The sequence below is a fragment of the Podarcis raffonei genome, chromosome 6, assembly GCF_027172205.1.
Source record: "Podarcis raffonei isolate rPodRaf1 chromosome 6, rPodRaf1.pri, whole genome shotgun sequence".
NCBI lineage: Eukaryota > Metazoa > Chordata > Lepidosauria > Squamata > Lacertidae > Podarcis > Podarcis raffonei.
This window is the reverse complement of record NC_070607.1, coordinates 33,826,814-33,839,282: the sequence shown is the minus strand read 5'-3', so window position 1 is coordinate 33,839,282 and position 12,469 is coordinate 33,826,814.

Genomic DNA, 12,469 nt, shown 5'->3' with positions numbered 1-12,469 from the left:
TCACTTCCGAGGTTTGCTTTTAATGATCTGAGGTGTACATTTGCAAGAATCCTAGGTCAGAAAGAGAGATAAATGAGCAGAATTCCATGGGGAGTCACCGGCACACAAACCCCCTGCTGCATGACTGCATTTTGAAATAGTTACTGTGCCACTGACTATATGTTGTTAACTTTCAACCCATCATTGCAGGAATCTAGAGAGGCCAGAGGGCAAAAAATGCTTAAAATGGCAGTAGCAATCAGTTACTAGAGAATACCAAGCCTTATGAATACCAAGTTTTCGGACTCTCCTGTTAGGCTTCCAACCACTTGGGGGAACCAGCATTGTGTCTTCAAATGCAGTATGGATTGTGCGAGTCTTACCTACATGACACTTTCACTTGTGACTATGCAGAAGTATATCTTCACCAGAAGTCTACAGTTATAGTGGTCAGGTTGCTGGAGAGGAGCAGGCAGACATTTTAATTCTGGTGGCCAGTAGGAAAATTCTCTAGCATTCTCCACCACAGTAGTATACTAAATTTGTAATAAGCAGCCAGCAACTTTTGGAGTGCCTCTTTCAAAATAGCACCAAACTCACACATGTCCTCTTCACATGCTCCCCTATGAACTCCACCATCCTGCAAGGCAGAAGGTACAACAGGGGAGGACTTCTTGTGTCTCGGTGGAGGAGGAAGTCATAGTCAGAGCTCGCTGGCTGCTAGAAACGATGGCTGTCTACTAAACCCACCTAAAATATGTAAACTCCACCCTGCTCTGCCCCAGGCCTTTGCCACTTCAAGTATTACTGTGTGAACGTATCTGTCAGGCTCCCATCCCAAAACACAGCACCAGTGACTCTTTCTTGAAAGTATTAATTCAGGCTAATAGCATTACAGGCTCAGCAGCAGCCCCACTCCCAATATGTTATTCAAGTTGGCACCCCTGAAAACAAACAATTTTTCTTGTTCTCTTCTCTCTTTTCTGTGGTGTGCTCATTTATATGTTACAGACTATAAAATTTATTTATTTTTGCTTCTCACCCAACTCCCTTTCCCTGGTTTGGAAAAATAGTGTTTATTCATTTTAGTCTGCTCTGGAATTGGATCCCATTGGTTTTCATATAAGCATGAACGTGTACATGCATCCTGTGTTCAGTTCCTGCTCTCTGTCTCTCAGTATTTTCTAATTTACGTCAATCCACATTTCTTTGTTTTAATGTAATCCTCATAAGTCTGAGGTCCTTACAGTTGTTTTTTTATTGCCCTAGACTCTTATTGCCTGTCAGCTGCAGTTTCCTATTGTCAGTGAGTGACATCACTTTATTGGTGCTGTTTGCGTCTTCTGGGTCAAGGAGATGAAGAAAGCAGGATTGTAATCTGACCTTCATTATGTCTGTGGCTTAGAACTTTGAATGCTTCAGCTTTCAAAATGGTGCACTCCAGAGAAGAGGTTACCAGCTTGTCTCTGTCTCTCTTAGGCCGTAACAAATAAATTTTAATGCAGTGCCAGGATTAGGTCCTTTTTCAGTGCATTTCTAATCTCAACTATCATTAAATTTGAATATGTCAAAGGAGTTTCAGACTAACTAAAAGAGTGATGGGATAATAAGCAATATTTAGTTGCCTAGTACAAATCACATGTTACCTTTTTCACTTTGTCTGCTGTTGAGTGCAAGCCTTTTCTTCCATTCACTTCAGTGGCAGCTCCCTGCTGTAAATTGCAGGTGCATGGGACACGATGCAGAGGGGGCAAGACATTGTAGTTCCCCTATGCCCCACTGGGTTTTCAGTCCAGAATACATCTCACCCCAGCTAGCAATTTATGAAAGCAAAGGCTTTTGTTCAAGGGAAAGTATATGGTTAACACCTCCATAATTTCCCCCTAACAGTCATAATTTGAAAGTTTAGGGAAATATGCAAGTAGATTGTTGCATTACTGAAAACATAAAACCGTCAGTGCATCAACTGATTCATTTATATGTTCTCTTAATTATACAAAGAGGTACTTTTATTGCCCAAAGAGTGGAAGCATTTGCAATTGTAATGAACTAATAATATTGCCCAAGTTAAAAGATGAACAGGGCTTCTTCAAAATAATCAATCAAGAGCATGCCTAAAACAGAACAAAATTATGCCATGTCAACGCATGCTGATGAAATATTAAGATTGCCAGGTTGTTAGGTACCCTCAACCGTCAGCTTGGCTTTTTCATCTTATCTGTGCCCATGAAACCAAATTTTTACTACAGTCTTTGAAAGACACTTTTCGGGTGACTATGGGAATAGCTTATAAGGTATGATGAACAGTTTACAATATTAGCAGTTACTATTCCATCTGTGATTTAATTGATTAAAGTATTGCAGAAAAAATAATTTGAAGATGAACCTAGTTTTTTTGGGGGGGGAGGGGACCTGTTTTCATCTGCAAGAGAGATTTGAGGGTGCTGTTGAATGGTTTGTGGATTTAAATGAATTCTCTGGAGTCTAGTTGTATCCAAGCAACCAAGCATATGAATAGTTTAAGCATGGGCCAGGCAGTTACAATTAGCACTACGTACAGAACAGTTGCATACTGTCTAACTGACCTGCAGCCAACCTATAGCATTTGCAGGAGGAAAGTGTCATTTGAAGCCAAACTGACACATGTACAGTTACAAGAGGGCGAACTATACACATCTGTTGCAGCACAACTGAAATCGCCATTCCTACCTTTCCAGAAATGGTCCTTGCAGTCATGGCATGGTGGTGGGAGATAGGGAATTCTCCAGAGTCTTCTGTGTGGTGCAAAACATCATGCTACCACGTGTGTGGGACGTGGAAACTCTGAGCTTGTGGGAAGCCAACCAGCTTCATTGGTGTGCTCCCAGAGGCGGTGGGGCTCCATAGGTGGACCAGAGTGAAGACTACCGAGGTCTGGCCCGCCTCTGCAGCACAAAAGGCAGGTGCGCCAAACCACCCTACCCCAGGCTTCAGCAGAGCTTTCCACTCACCCACCCTTCTATTTCAGGGTTTCCCAACCTTGGATATCCAGCTGTTTTTAGACTACAATTCCCATCATCCCTGACCTCTGGTCCTGCTAGCTAGGGATGATGGGAGTTGTAGTCCAACAGCAGCTGGGGACCCAAGTTTGGGAAACCCTGATCTATTGCATATATACGTTACATGTATGTAACCAGCTGGCACATGGGTGTTTGATCACATGGATTCATGCCCAATATCATTGGGCCAAACCTGTTGCACTGTAATCAATAAAGTTGTGGCCTTATTCTATCCAAACCACAGTTTGTGTCTGTCATTATTTACTTGCTGCTCTTGCATTCCTGGGGCAGGCCAAGGCATTTTGTCACTTGAGGCAAAATGACTCACCCCACCTATACTGGGCAGTCATACCCCGGATGTCACAGGCACAGGCGGAGGGGGCGGGGAAGGTAGAGAGCACAGCAGTGGCAGCGGTCTGGAGGGATTTATCGCCTGAGGCAATGGCCTCAACCCGCCTCGTGGTTGGGCCGGCCCTGTGCATCCCCATTGCTCCACTGCAAAATGATTTCTGGTCCACAGAATGCCACAAAAGTCTTTTCTGTATGGATTGATGTGCATCACACATTCTGCCCTGCTATCCTTTAGAAGTTTGAAAGTTTCAGTTAAGGAACATGTTTTATACCATTGTTTCCCTCTAGACTTTCCAGAAGAGGTACTTGGGAAAAGGTTTGCTAATGTCTAGGATACAAAAGCCAAATACGAAAACACAAATATCTTTGGATCTGGGTTATTGAGAAAATCTGTTGCTGTTGTTTTATTATGTGAAAACTCCCAGGTTTTATCAAGGCTTATTAACTTTTTTTGGGGGGGGGGGGATGAAGTGGGGCCCAGAATTACATCGACGTGTCTGTAGCCAGAGAGAGACAGTGCGCAAAAGAAAGAGAAACAACCATGGCAAATGCAAGAGAAAACCATGCTAGCATAATAAATAAACCAGAAAAATCAAAGAGTAACTGGAGAAGTACACTGTGGAAAAAGGACACTTCTGCCAAGTGTATGGAGCAGAACCACTTGCAAATTAATAGCAGAACTGGATAAGGCGAAAAAAAAAGGGGGAAAGCCATAATGCAGGAATATTATAGCTGGGTCAGCCAAAGAGAATGATCATAGGAAGGCTGTCATTTTAAGAAAACACTGTGAACACTGGAAGCAATGACTAACAGGGCAATCGTATACATGTTTCCTGAGATGCGAGATTTGTTGAATTAAATGGGAGATCCCAGACAACTGTGTATAGGATTGCAGGTTAAAATCATTACAAGGAAAAATATGATATCCAGCAGGTTTAAACTGTGAGGATTATTACGGTAATCACTTCAGGGCATTGTAGGGCAGACTCAGATTTTCTGTAGTGCCAGTGCATCGTTGCCAAATGTGTTTTGTTACTTTCTATTATGTGGACCCATGCGAAGGTTAATTGCATCTGAAACATGCATAATTTTTAAAAGGCAATTCTTTGTGAATTTGGGATCCTCAGAGTACAAACAATGAATTCAATAACAGGGCACAAATGCAGCAACAGCATACCTGCAAAAATAAAATTTTTGGAAAGGGCAGTAAAAAAATCTTTAGCTGGCACTGAAAAGATATCCAGTGAACCTTAGTAGGCTATATGGTGGCCACCAAAAAGCCAGAGGCTTCCTATATCTCAACAGCCTCTCCAGCTTCTATCCACCCAAGCAAGAATTCAAGAACACATTCTAGAGAGGCAAACGTACTGGCTTGCATTTAAATTTATTGGTCCGCACCTAGTTCATTCCTGATTTGCAGGCACCTGCCTTCACCATTTCAACCAGAGGCGGTGAGAGTAGCAAAAAAATTGTGGGGGAATGAGCCAAAAGGTGGTGGGAAGGTTAAGCAGCGGACTATCAAGCCGTTTGGAAGGCTGCATTAAAAAGAGAGCCGGTGTGGGGAGAAGTATTATGAGGAATTACCTACTGCAGCCATTTGCTTTCTGGTTTAGAGTATTTTCAAGTAGCATCCATCAATTTAGAGTTAACATGGATGAAGGTGGAATTGGTCTACTCCCTTGGACCGCTCCTTGCAACCTCAAATTTGTAGACAATTGTTTCTGAATTGGCTAAAGTACTTCAGCTGAGATCTGGATAAAAGAAAGAAAGAATATTATGTCCTATATTCTATTGAGAAAGTTGTTCAAGGTTCTGTGAAAAAAGAAAAACCATTTAAATGAAAATAATGTTTTTCTCTTGTCAAATAACAGACAAATGTTTTACACAGAGAAATTTCAACCATTGCTTTCTTTCACTTCTCAAGAGAGCATGATTCACTATCAATAAGTGCTGGTAAAATACTAAGGGGAGCTATAACCTTCAAATAAAAGATCTTGGTGTACTGTAAAAGTTGGAGAAGACATTGTTCATGAAGGCAGCTGTTGCAGTTGAATTATGTGGGATTAACTGGTTTCATGTGGTTGAATTCTGAAATCAAGGAATGCCCGAGCCATCACTTGATCCTGTACTATGATAGGCGGTGAGACTTTTGCAACAATGGACATCTCCTTTCAGCCAAAGGAATAATATAGTGGGGAAAGATAATTATGTTTCCTTTTATTAGTTTTAACTTATCTTAAAAAGAAGAGCAGGTGTGCAAGAAAAGGCTTTATTACTGCCCGTGTAGATTTTTCCCAAACAGCAACTCTTTGGCCCTGATCTAAAAGGAAATTTCTGCAGAAGAGGGAAAAAGAAGGGAGATCCTGTCAGCGTATCACACTTCTGCTCAAAGATCAGCACTAAAGAAAATCCTGTGTTGCAAAACACTCTGAACAACAATAAGCAACACGTCAGCTAATAATATAGTGACAATATTTTACTCTACTGTTTCAAAATTCATAAACAGAAGACATATAATACGTGCATGGAGTCACAGATTAATAAGGATCAGATAAATGTTCCATGAACAGGAATGGTAGGAGTGGTAAGTCACTGTCAAAGATCACTGAAATGGAGGCAGAATGCCTTTCCACAGTCAATATTTTGAAACAGTATAGTAAAATATTGTCAGCATATTATTAGCCGACGTGTTGCTTGCTGTTGTTGAAGGATCAGCACCGGCTGTTGATTTAGGACCAGGCCCAATTCAAGGTATTAATGTTTGTATTCAAAGCCCTCAACGGTTTGGGATGGGTTGATTTGAAGGATTGCTTTTGCACATACATGCCTGCTTGAAAGTTTGAACCTTGAACTTGCATTTTTACAAGTGCCATGCAATGTGCAGAGCCCAACCAGATATTTCTTTCTTTCTTTCTATTTATTTCATAAAATTTATTCGTCTCTTGATTGTACAAAACAACAAAAAACCCTCGAAGCAAAGGTAAAACAAGGAAATCAAGGGAAAAAAACCCCACAGCTATACTTTAAAACAGACAAAAGTTAAAATACTGAAACAGATTTAAACAATTAAGCCTTCTCTGATACAGAGATGAGGGTGTCCAGATCTTCTGAAAAACATGTGCACATGATTTTCTTGAGCTGGTATTTATTTTTTTATTTACAAAGTACATCAGTTGACCCTAAGAGGAATGTAGCTGTTAGTTTGGGATGTTTTCAGCTAATGAATCCTGCCAGTATACGATGTTTGGTTAGACAACCGCCACGGCAGTAACAAGACCAGGACTGTACTAGGGATGGCCCACCTCTCAAAAATAACTGGACTGTGGCAGGAAATGTTATGTACACAGAGCTTTAACTTTTGGGAAAATATCATTCCAGCATTACAAAACAACAACCAGACCTGCAGTATTTGGTCCAAGGCATTCCTTTGAAAACTAGTTTTTTTTTAATAAGCTAAGATGTTCATTTTTATTTAAAAGAGACATGCTTCATAAAAGTGATTGTACAGGAAAAACTGCATCTTTTGCTGCACATAAAATATATTCTGGAATTCCCATCTGAGACGTTAAGATTTTGACAAAAGTAATTTTATTAGCTGTTATTGAAGTATCGCAGGGTTTAAATCCTGTAACACATTGACACTTTTCAGAAATGCTTGCTCTTGGAGCTCCTGTACTATTCAGGGCAGGAAATTAGCAATTTCTTTTAAGGAGGGGAAAAAGATATCTGAAAAGTATGAAATCCTAGTGCTGCATACTGGATGAAATGTTGAACTCTGCTTTGGCAGACTTTGGTTTGTAAATCTCTGTCCAGCCATAAATGTGCTGAGTGTACTTGGATAATGTCTCAAGTCTAGGCTTCTCATTTGCAAAAAGGGAACAATAATAAAAAAAAGACCGGATTGCGTGTTTGTTGGTTGTGAGCCTGAAAAATGCCAGTAAAGCACTTTCAATGTAAAAAAAATAATAATACTGTACTTCAGAGACAATATGGAGGCACCTGAACAAAGAGGCGGATTTAGAGGAGAGCAACTGGTTTGATCATACTGGGGGCGGAACCCCAGGGGAACGCCACAACTATTATTTAGAATAGAGTGCAAGAGGCAGGGGTGCATGCCAAATTTTGGCGTTGCGCAGGTTTGATCTGCCTTGCCAGATGCAAGAAGGATCCCAGTCGCAGGAGCTAATGCTTCTACCAGTTCTCTCCTATTAACTGGTTTTATTTCATGGCACAGCATAGACTGCCAAGCGACCTGTAATTGCTTAAAAAGAAAAAGAAAACTTCTTGCTTCATCCCCTTAGTTTAATTCCACTTGCTTGTCCTTTTTTATTTTCGAGTGAGGCACATTTCTGCTTTAAAATTTGCTGGAGAATTTCCTACAAGAACATATGGTAGGTGTGCCCTTTTTGATACTTTTGGCAGTAAAAATCTTTTATCACATCATTATTCTAACCAATACAGCACTTTTATGTTTTATGTAGAGTATTTATTTTTTTTTGGGGGGGGGGTTTCATATAAAGCAAATGCTGAATTCATCATGTTGCACCATTAACATTTCTTGTACCTTTGTTTACATTTATTGCCTTGAAGTTCTTAGATTTTGCTGGCAGAGCACTGAAGCTGGCTTTAACCAAAAGCATACTTTTAAAGCACCCAATCCCTTCAGATCAACGCATGCAGGTGCTTTTTACCAAATTTGGTTCCAAAGACATCTGCAGTGGCGGATGGGAACAACTGCCCTGCCTTGCCCACAGTGGTGCTTCGACCTCCATGGCTAACATCTTGTTTCATTTTATTTGCTCTTTTCAGGGATATTTCCCATGCTTCTGACTCTAAACTAGTGTGTGCAGCTGAGAAGAGTGGGGCTGTCACGTCTTTCTTTTGGCAGGTTTGCAGTACTGTGGAAACAATAAAATGGGATGGATGTGCAATTTTAAGTGTCCATGGACAAAGCAGCTTATCTTAGAATCATAGAACTGGAGCAAGAACCTTCTGAGGGAGACCGTTCCACTGTTGAAAAGCTCTTACTGTCAGAAGGTTTTCCCTGATGTTTAGTCAGAATCTCCTTTCTTGTAACCTGAAGCCACTGGTTCAGGTTCTACCTCCAGAATAGGAGAAAACAAGCTTGTTTCCTCTTCCATGCCACAGCCCTTGAGATATTTGAAGACGGCTATCATATCTCCTCACAGTCTAAACATACCCAGCTCCTTCAACTGTTCTTCATAAGGCTTGGTTTCCAGACCTTTGATCATCTTGGATGCCCTCCTCTGCACACACGTTCCAGTTTGTCAACATCCTTCTTAAATTGTGGTGCCCAGAATTCCAGGTGTGGTCTGACCAAGGCAGAATAGAGTGGTACTATTACTTCCCTTGATCTGTACACTATACTTCTGTTATTTCAGCCTAGAATAGCACTTGGCCCATTTGAATTTGGCTTTGGGCGCAGTTTCAGCATTCAGACAGCTTTGATTGCTTTGGTTGATGACCTATACTGGGAGAGAGAGAGAATGAGAGATCGACCCTGTTGGTTCTTCCTGATTGCTCAGTGACTTTTGACACCATCAATCATGGTATTCTTCTGGAGTGGTTTTGTGGGCTGGGGCTGGCACCAGGGCTATTTCCAGAGACTGACGTTGGGGTGTGCATGTCTCCTGCACAGCTCTCTTATGCTGTGGTGTTCTACTTCTATTACTGAGTGGCTATCTTATGTTCTACAAATATCCAAGCCCTGATAATTATTTCAAGCCTCAACTGATTGCCTCAAGTGACATAATTTGTTCATTCTCAAGGAAGAGCAGAATTATGGGCCAGCCTCAAAAGCCTTCTGGAGCTTCCCTCACTGCGAGATGAGAAGCTACAGGGAACCAAGCAGAGGGCCTTCTTGGTAGTGTCGCCCGCCCCCTGAAATGCACTCCTAGCAGATGTCAGTGAGATCAGTAACTATACAGTGGTACTTTGGTTCTCAAACTTAATCCATTCTGGTAGTCCGTTCAACTCCTGAAACCATTTGAAAACCAAAGCGTGGCTTCCAATTGGCTGCAGGAGCTTCCTGCACTCAATCGAAAGCCGCGGAAGCTGCATCGGATTTTTTTTTTTATAAGATATTTATTAAAAAATTTTAAGATATTACAATAAAATAAAAAAGAGAAAAAACAGATAAATAACAAAAATACAGAATAAAGAAAATTTTAAAACACATATATTTTCAATTGCTTATTTTCCTTTAACTTGTTTCCCGGACCTCCTCGTACCTCCCTTTTTTGTACTCCACCACAAATTGTTAGTTCAGCAAATCCTTACCATTATATTATTACCTATTTATAATCCTTTTTTCCATATTCTCTTAAATCATTACAGCTGGAAACCGCTTAATTTCAATCCAACATCATTCTAACATTCATTGATTTTACAATATTTCTGTAAATAGTCTTTAAATTTCTTCCAATCTTCTTTTTTTTAAAATGATATTTATTAAATTTTTTTCCATTATAATACATCAAAAAATCAGAAAAAAACGAAACAATTTTTTTAAAAAAACACATAGAATTCAAAGTCCTTATTTTCAATGACATATTTCCCTGACTTCCCCATACCTCCCCCTCTTGTATTCCAATTCAGATTGTTGGTTCAACAAGTTCTTGTCCCCAATTTTTAACCTTTTTATATTTAATTCATTTAAAAAAAACCAATTTTAACTTATAAACATCAATATTTAAACAACAGTTCAACAACTTCTTGTCCCTAATTTTTAACCTTTTTTTGTTTTATATTTTATATTTAGTTCATTTTGAAAAACCAATTTTGCCTTATAAACATCAATAATTATACATCCATGCTTATTCTTAAAGCCTTTTTCTAAAGTCGACCTAAATTCCCTTCCACGATTTCCTCAATTCTCATACAAATGACAAAACAAAATAAAAACAAAACAAATTATAGTTATACAGCCTTTGGATTCCCAAACTCCACCCCCCCTTTCCCGGTTCCAATCCCCAATAATCGTCCATCAATCAATCTACTCTCAGCCTGGAGACCTCACGTCCGAGGCTCTTAATTCTCACATACTATTATTTTACTTTACTTCTTTTTTCCATTTCCTCAATTTATTTTTAACAACCTGTTTAAGCTAAGGAGAAGAAATAAGTTAAGGACTTGCTGAATTTGACAATTTAAATTGGAATACAAGAAGGGGAGGTGTGAGGAGGTCTGAGAAATAAGGTTAAGGAAAATAAGTATCAGAAACTTTATGTGTTTTTTCTATTTTTCTGTTTAGTTTTGAATATTATGTATTTTTGTGTTGTTTTTATTTTGTTTATTTTTTGTTCTTGTTTGTTGTGTGTTTCTTGAAAATACCAATAAATATTTAACAAATCTCTTAATTCTCTCTCAATTCCTCTCTGCCGGCTTTTTTGATAGTCCTTGGTATTAAACACCAAATCTCGGAGAAGCTCTAGTCCAATAAAGTCCATGTTTCTTCCAACCAGACCTCCATACTTAAAAGTGGAGCCTAAATCTTGTTTCTTACTCCTTTCAAGTCCAAATGTCTCCAAAGCTCCAACTTCCACCTTAATCAGATTTGTAATCCTTGGGTCTTCAGATCTCCACACAAGGAGATCTCTCCATTCTTCAGTCTCCAATTCAAACCAAATTTTCACCATCAAGTTCTTATTTTCCTTTGCAGCCATCATGTCAGGCCTCTGGCTCTCCTTTACCATCTGTAAAATTACAGCTCCTCCTTCCTTTTTCTCAGGAACAACATCAATCTCTTTCTTCACACTCTCAAAGCTCTCAAGTTTCTCTTCTTGTTCAGCTGCATGGGCTTCCTGAGACTTCACCGCCTGTGATTTTTAAGGGTCTTCGCGTCGCCGCAGCGGTACGACCCTAATCCTGTGGAGCCGATTCCCTCCGGAGCTCGGAGGGAATCCGCCATTAGCCGCTGGCGCTAACCCGGAAGAAAATTTAAAAACACATATATTTTCAATTGCTTATTTTCCTTTAACTTGTTTCCCGGACCTCCTTGTACCTCCCTTTTTTGTACTCCACCACAAATTGTTAGTTCAGCAAATCCTTACCATTATATTATTACCTATTTATAATCCTTTTTTCCATATTCTCTTAAATCATTACAGCTGGAAACCGCTTAATTTCAATCCAACATCATTCAACATTCTTTAATTTTACAATGTTTCTGTAAATAGTCCTTAAATTTCTTCCAATCTTCTTCCACCGACTCTTCTCCCTGGTCTCGGATTCTGCCGGTCATTTCTGCCAATCCCATATAGTCCATCACCTTCATCTGCCATTCTTCCAAAGTGGGTAAATCTTGTGTCTTCCAATACTTTGCAATAAGAATCCTTGCTGCTGTTGTAGCATACATAAAAAAAGTTCTGTCCTTCTTTGGCACCAATTGGCCGACAATGCCCAGAAGAAAGGCCTCTGGTTTCTTCAGGAAGGGCTGCATCGGATGTTTGGCTTCCAAAAAACATTTGCAAACCTAAACACTCACTTCCAGGTTTGCGGTATTCGGGAGCCGATTTGTTCCAGAGCCAAGCCGTTCAACTACCAAGGTACCACTGCACAACCTTTAGAAGATATCTGAAGGCAGCCCTGTTCAGGGAAGTTTTTATGGTTGATGTTTTATTGTGTTTTTAATATTTTGTTGGGTGCTGTCTAGTGCCATATAAATAAAATAGTAGTAGTAGTGGTAGTAGTAGTAGTAGTACAAGTAGTAGTATGTGACACTCAAAAGTCCTTACTCTTAAATATAAAGAACATCCTACAAGCCCTCAAAAGGTCTACATTATCCTTCTTTAAAGCCTTCCTTAAAGAAGGTCCCACATTCAGTCCCTGCCAGGTCCACTAGCACTGAGAGAGAATTCTATCTGAGACCCTGGAGAGCAACTCTAGTCAGTGTAGACAATGCTGAGCTACATGGACCAATGTATAAACGTAGATTCCTATATTCTTATGTTCTATTGCTGATCCCCATGTGTCAGAGTGTTCCATTATTTGCCAAGCCGTTTGTTTGTTTTTTGGGTCCTAAACCACAAACGTGAAACACCAGAGGTTCTAACTGTATGTATCTGGACCAGTGCAGAGGG